Raw genomic sequence first — 6,000 nt, 5'->3', positions numbered from 1 at the left:
AGCCCAGTCCTACCGAGTAGGTGTCAAAGCCTCACTGTGGTTACATCTGATGTTGTTGCAGCCTCTAGTGATATTTTACTGAAACTGCATCAATTTGGATTGAGTTTTGACTAAACTCTCCCTGTCTCCCTATCTTCTTTATTGGTGTGGGTGAAACAAAATGCAGCCACAGTCCATGCTGCATCAGTCCATGACTCGATCTGTAGCTCTGTTTTGGAGCAGAAGCTGTGATCGTGAATAATTGAGCTGGTATGTTTGTTCATTTTCAAAAGAGAGAGGTTTGTTCAGGTGACATGTCAGCATTCAGGGATTTTCTCAAATGCATGTTGAAGAAACAAGAAGAAACCCAACCTAAGATCTCAGATTTACAGAAACTCTTTTGATATAAGCTAATTCAGCATAAAGACTGACTTGGTTCAGTAAGACTGATTTGAACTTTTTCAATATTTTTATGTTTGACATAACATAATTTTAAAAAGTAAAATCCAGTGAAACTTTATATCATTCAGTATACATACAGTGTCTTGCAAAGGTTTTCACACCCCTTGGCAGTATGTTTAGGGTTGTTGTCCTGCTGGTACACATGTTCGCAGCATGATGTTGCCATCAGTTGGTGTTTATGAGCCACATCCAAACTACCAATGACCTCTGGACAAGAATGCCAACCCACATGGATGACACAATCATCACCTGTGGTGAAGGTAACGTGTTCAGTTTCACAAAAATGCTGTGAATGTGTGACATAAGGTGCAGGCAGATAAACCGAGCAAATAGGATTTCTCTGTACTAGTTTGCCCACTTTTAATGATGCATCATTCACTCATTTAGGGCAAGGTTGCCCAAGTCCAGTCCTTGAGAGTCCTTGAGAATCTTCCTCTTTGTGTTGGCAAACAGGTGCAAGGGTTGCACTGTGCTGCAACTTTTGAATTGATCCCTGCTTCAATACCTGAATCTAATGGCTGAATTCCCTCATCAGCATGCCATTCAGCCCTGCAGAGGCCTGGTGACAATCCATTCATTTGATTCCGGTGTGTTAGAGCAGAAATGCATCTATAAGTGGCAGGATAGTAGCCCTCAAGGACTGGACTTCAGAAACCCTTGCCCTGAATGAATTACTGATGCATCTTTAAAATGTTGGCAAACTGCATCACAACAAATGACTGACTTGAACTCAAGACTTGGCACATTACATAATACTAGTGTTCTACTCCTCACCATGCCACTACAACCTTAGTATGCTTTGTTGTGGCACTAGTGTCACAGATCTCTCCTAGAAGACTTTAGGAGTAACGTAGAGAGCACCAGGAAGTCTCTGACTCTTTGTCCTGGCATGGACCAGTTTTAAAAGAAGCATTACCCCATTATCGAGAACCATAATGGATCAGAACAGTTCTAAAAGGTTGCCTCCTCCCCAGGCTTAAAGGTTTCAATTTTATGTTAAGACAATATGAACCTAAAAACATCAAGTGCATTCATTAATTTTAGTGTGTAAACCTTGTTAAACCTTTTTTTACTTTCATTTATTTTGCCACTGCAGTATACATTTTTCATCATGTAAAGCACTATTAATTGTCTTGTTGCTGACTTGCCATACAAAAAAGAAACTTACATTCTCTATAAAAAGTGACACTCTCCCATCCTGCTTAACTTTCACATGCCTGTGTTTGTAGGATAAGAATTAACTAAAATGAAGTCTCTTTGGGAGAGTGACATTTAATACCATTGTACAGCAAGTGGAGCACTCCTTTCACATTATATCTGATCCCATCGCCCAAATGAAGAAGGTTCAGACAGGAGATACAAGTTGTGGCGCCTTAATTTGATTTTTAAATCTAGCTTTTATTTAGTAGATGTGTTTAAAAATGATTTTAACAGATTATTTATAGGCTTATGATGTTTTGTTATTACATTTCAAAATATGACAATTGGATCTTGTACAAATTACACAAGTTCTGATTATACTGAAAGTGTTCCTATTTAGGAACTGTTTGTCATGGTCTGACGTGGGTTCAAACTAAAATGCAAACAAGTACCAGGGCTCAGCATATTGTGAGTATATCTTCTTTAATTAGGCTCGTAGTAAGCACTTACATAGTCATTGGAGAAATCACCAACGAAAATCCTGGTTAGCACGATACAGGGAAACATAAGGAGCTCGAGGGCAGACGTGACATTTCATGAGGAACCAGCGAGGAGTGTTGCAAACAAACCAGTTAATAAACAGAGGGAGTTGGAGAGTGGACCAATGAGGGAGGAAGGCAGGTAATCAGATGGTGCCCGGGCCAGGTGAAGGGAACTGAGGTAATAGGTTGCTATGGTAACTAATGTGAGACAGAAGCATGGGAGAAACTAAACTAGACATAACCTACAAATGAAAACAAACCTGAGGGTCATAAACCTAGAAGCTAGAAAGGAAAAATAGAAATAAACTCTAGGAAGAACTAAACCAGTGGACATGGGGAAAAGCTAGACTCAGGGAAATAATCAACCGAGTAACAACAAAGGGGTTTCAGGCCAAAGGGGAAAAGAACTAATAAACTAGAAGAAGAATGCAGCAAGAATAAATAAACCTAACAGTAAACAAGCACAGAAACACTAACCGAGAAACTAAACTAGAAAAACCAAAGAAGGAAAATAAACAAAGAGATTACTATTATTATTACTGAGAATAATAACCATAACCAGCGGAAACAATTCTAAGGAATAATTAAACGAGAAAGCAACCACCAAGGGAACTATGGGCGGGGGGAGAAAGAACTACTAAAATAAAACTAGGAGGCAGGAGAGAGAACAAAACTAACATCAGCATAACAGAAGGAATAAACAAACATAACTACTAAACCCAAAGGAATAGAAACACCTAACTGAAACAAACACAAAACCAAAACAAAGTCCAAAATAGTCCAAAATAGCAGAACCTGACACTGTTGAGGACCTCAAATGTGCACTGTTTAATAATCATTTGAATTTTCTTGTTTGTGTTAACAATGCTTGAGTAAAGGGCTGTTAAATATCTGTTTGACTGCAAACATTTTAGTTAATGGGCAAAATAAGAAAAACAATTATCTTCTCAGAGATTTGCCGTGATGGAAAATAAAAATGTTTGTTTTAATGGAGCTGCAATTGTGCAAAAAATAACTGAAACATGTAATGAAAACCTCTCACTATTTTTTCTTATTTTATCCTTTTTTTGGAAGAGCAGACAGTTAACTTTTGTGCATACAGTTTTTTGTCAGGTTTTAAAAGTGTTTTGGCTGGGCTACCCTGAAACCTTTCCCTTGAACTTTCCCAGAACCTTTTATATTTTCCCTGGCACTATGAGGGTCACTGATGCTGTGCTGATGCTTTGGAAACATAAGCTGGTCAGGTGATTAACTGCCCACAGCAACACTAGCGTCCAGACAGGAGTAAAAAAATTATGGTTTAGGATTAAGTAAGTAATTAGAGATAGGGTGAGGAGGAGTAAGTAAGTAATTATGCAACTGTCATGTATTATGAATAAATTACACCAACATTTCTCTCTCATCTGAACAGATTGAAAAGGGAGAGAGAGAAAAAAGGTTTCCATTGCAAAAATTTTGCAAAATGTCCATCTCACAGTGATTACACTTTAGAATGTATATAAAGTCACCCCAAACTTCATATACTTTTACTCTTACTCGTCATTTTTTTATCCGGGACCGGGACCAGGAACGGGCAGCAGACTGACCAGAAACACCCAGACGTCCCTCTCCCCAGACACCTCCTCCAGCTCCTCCGGGGGGAGCCCAAGGCATTCCCAGGCCAGCCGAGAGACATAGTCCCTCCAGCGTGTCCTGGGCCGTCCCCTGGGTCTCCTCCCGGTGGGACATGCCTGGAACATCTCCCAAGGAAGGTGTCCAGGAGGCATCCGATATAGATGCCCGAGCCACCTCAACTGGCTCCTCTCCATGTGGAGGAGCAGCGGCTCTACTCCGAGCTCCTCCCGGATGGCCGAGCTCCTCACCCTATCTCTAAGGGAGTGCCCGGCCACCCTACGGAGGAAGCTCATTTCAGCCGCTTGTATCCGGGATCTCATTCTTTCGGTCATGACCCAAAGTTCATGGCCATAGGTGAGGGTAGGAACGTAGACTGACCGGTAAATTGAGAGCTTTGCTTTTCGGCTCAGCTCTCTCTTCACCACAACGGACCGGCACAGCGCCCCCATTACTGCAGCAGCCGCACCGATCCGTCTGTCAATCTCCCGCTCCATTCTTCCCTCACTCTTGAACAAGACCCCGAGATACTTAAACTCCTCCACTTGAGGCAGGAACTCCCCTCCAACCTGAAGAGGACAAGCAACCCTTTTCTGGTCGAGTACCATGACCTTGGATTTGGAGGAGTTGATCTTCATCCCACCTGCTTCACACTCAGCTGCGAACTGCCCCAGAATGCTGTAGGTCTTGGCTAGGGGAGGCCAGCAAGACCACATCATCTGCAAAAAGAAGAGATGAAATCCACTGCTCCCCAAACCAGACCCCCTCCGGCCCTTGGCTGCGCCTAGAAATCCTGTCCATAAAAGTTATGAACAGGACCGGTGATAAAGGGCAGCCCTGCCAGAGTCCGATATGCACCAGGAACAGGTCCGACTTAGAGCTGGCAATGCGGACCAAACCCCTGCTCCACTTGTACAGAGATCGGATGGCCCCTAATAAAGGCCCCCCGATTCCATACTCCTGGAGCGTCCCCCGCAGGGCACTATGAGGGACAAAGTTGAATGCCTTCTCCAGGTCTACAAAACACATGTGGCCCGGTTGGGCAAACTCCCATGAACCCTCAAGTACCCTGTAGAGGGTGTAGAGCTGGTCCAGTGTTCCACGTCCGGGACGAAAATCACACTGCTCCTCCTGAAGCCGAGGTTCGACTATCGGTCGGACTCTCCTCTCCAATACCCTGGCGTAGGCCTTACCATGGAGGCTGAGCATTGTGATCCCCTTGTAGTTGGAACACACCCTCCGGTCCCTCTTATGAAGGGGGACCACCACTCCAGTGTGCCAGTCCAGAGGCACTGTCCCCGACCGCCACGCAATGTTGAAGAGGTGTATCAACCATAATAGCCCAACAACATCCAGAGACTTGAGGTACTCAGGGCGGATCTCATCCACTCCTGAAGCCCTGGACCGCAGAACTTTTTAACCACCTCGGTGACTTCAGCCTGAGTGATGAAAGACTCCAACCCCGAGTCCCCAGGCTCTGTTTCCACCAGGGAATGCGTGATGGCAGGATTGAGGAGAACCCATGGACAACATGCAGTGTTTATGAACACTCTATAATAGAGTAGCAGTTTTAATTACAGCTCCATTTGGTACAATGGCCTATTTAAACTAAGACGTGGTATCAAGGAATATATTTTTTATCAATTGTATAGTGTAGCTCTCTTTTTACCTATTTGTTGGATTTTTAGTCTAAAAGTATGAAGATCAAAAGTGTTACAAACATGATGCTCACAGCAGTTGGATTGGTCCCAGGTCTAACTAAGGGCTGGTGCTGAGTCTGCAACACGATAATGACCCAAAACACACAGCTAAAAACACCCAAGAATGGCTAAGAGGAAAACATTCGACTATTCTGAATTGGCATTCTATGAGCCCTGACCTAAATCCTATTGAGCATCTTTGGAAGGAGCTGAAACATGCCGTATGGAAAAGGCTCCCTTCAAACCTGAGACAACTGGAGCAGTTTGCTCGCGAGGAGTGGGCCAGAATACCTGCTGAGAGGTGCAGAAGTCTGATTGACAGTTATAGGAATTGTTTGATTGCAGTGATTGCCTCAAAAGGTTGTGCAACAAAATATTAAGTTAAGGGTACCATCATTTTTGTCCAGGCCTGTTTCATGAGTTCATTTTTAAAAATAATTCTGTTGAAGCATGTTTGAAAAGCAACGTCTGACTTTCATCTGTTCATTTGCATAGGATCTTTATTCATTATTACCTTTGTCAGATTCAAGTTATTTCTGTGATCATTGTGGGTTTTTCTTTCATCA

The sequence above is a fragment of the Girardinichthys multiradiatus genome, chromosome 10, assembly GCF_021462225.1.
Source record: "Girardinichthys multiradiatus isolate DD_20200921_A chromosome 10, DD_fGirMul_XY1, whole genome shotgun sequence".
Classification (NCBI taxonomy): Eukaryota; Metazoa; Chordata; class Actinopteri; order Cyprinodontiformes; family Goodeidae; genus Girardinichthys; species Girardinichthys multiradiatus.
The sequence above is the reverse complement of the archived record's forward strand: the minus strand, read 5'-3'. Positions refer to the sequence as shown.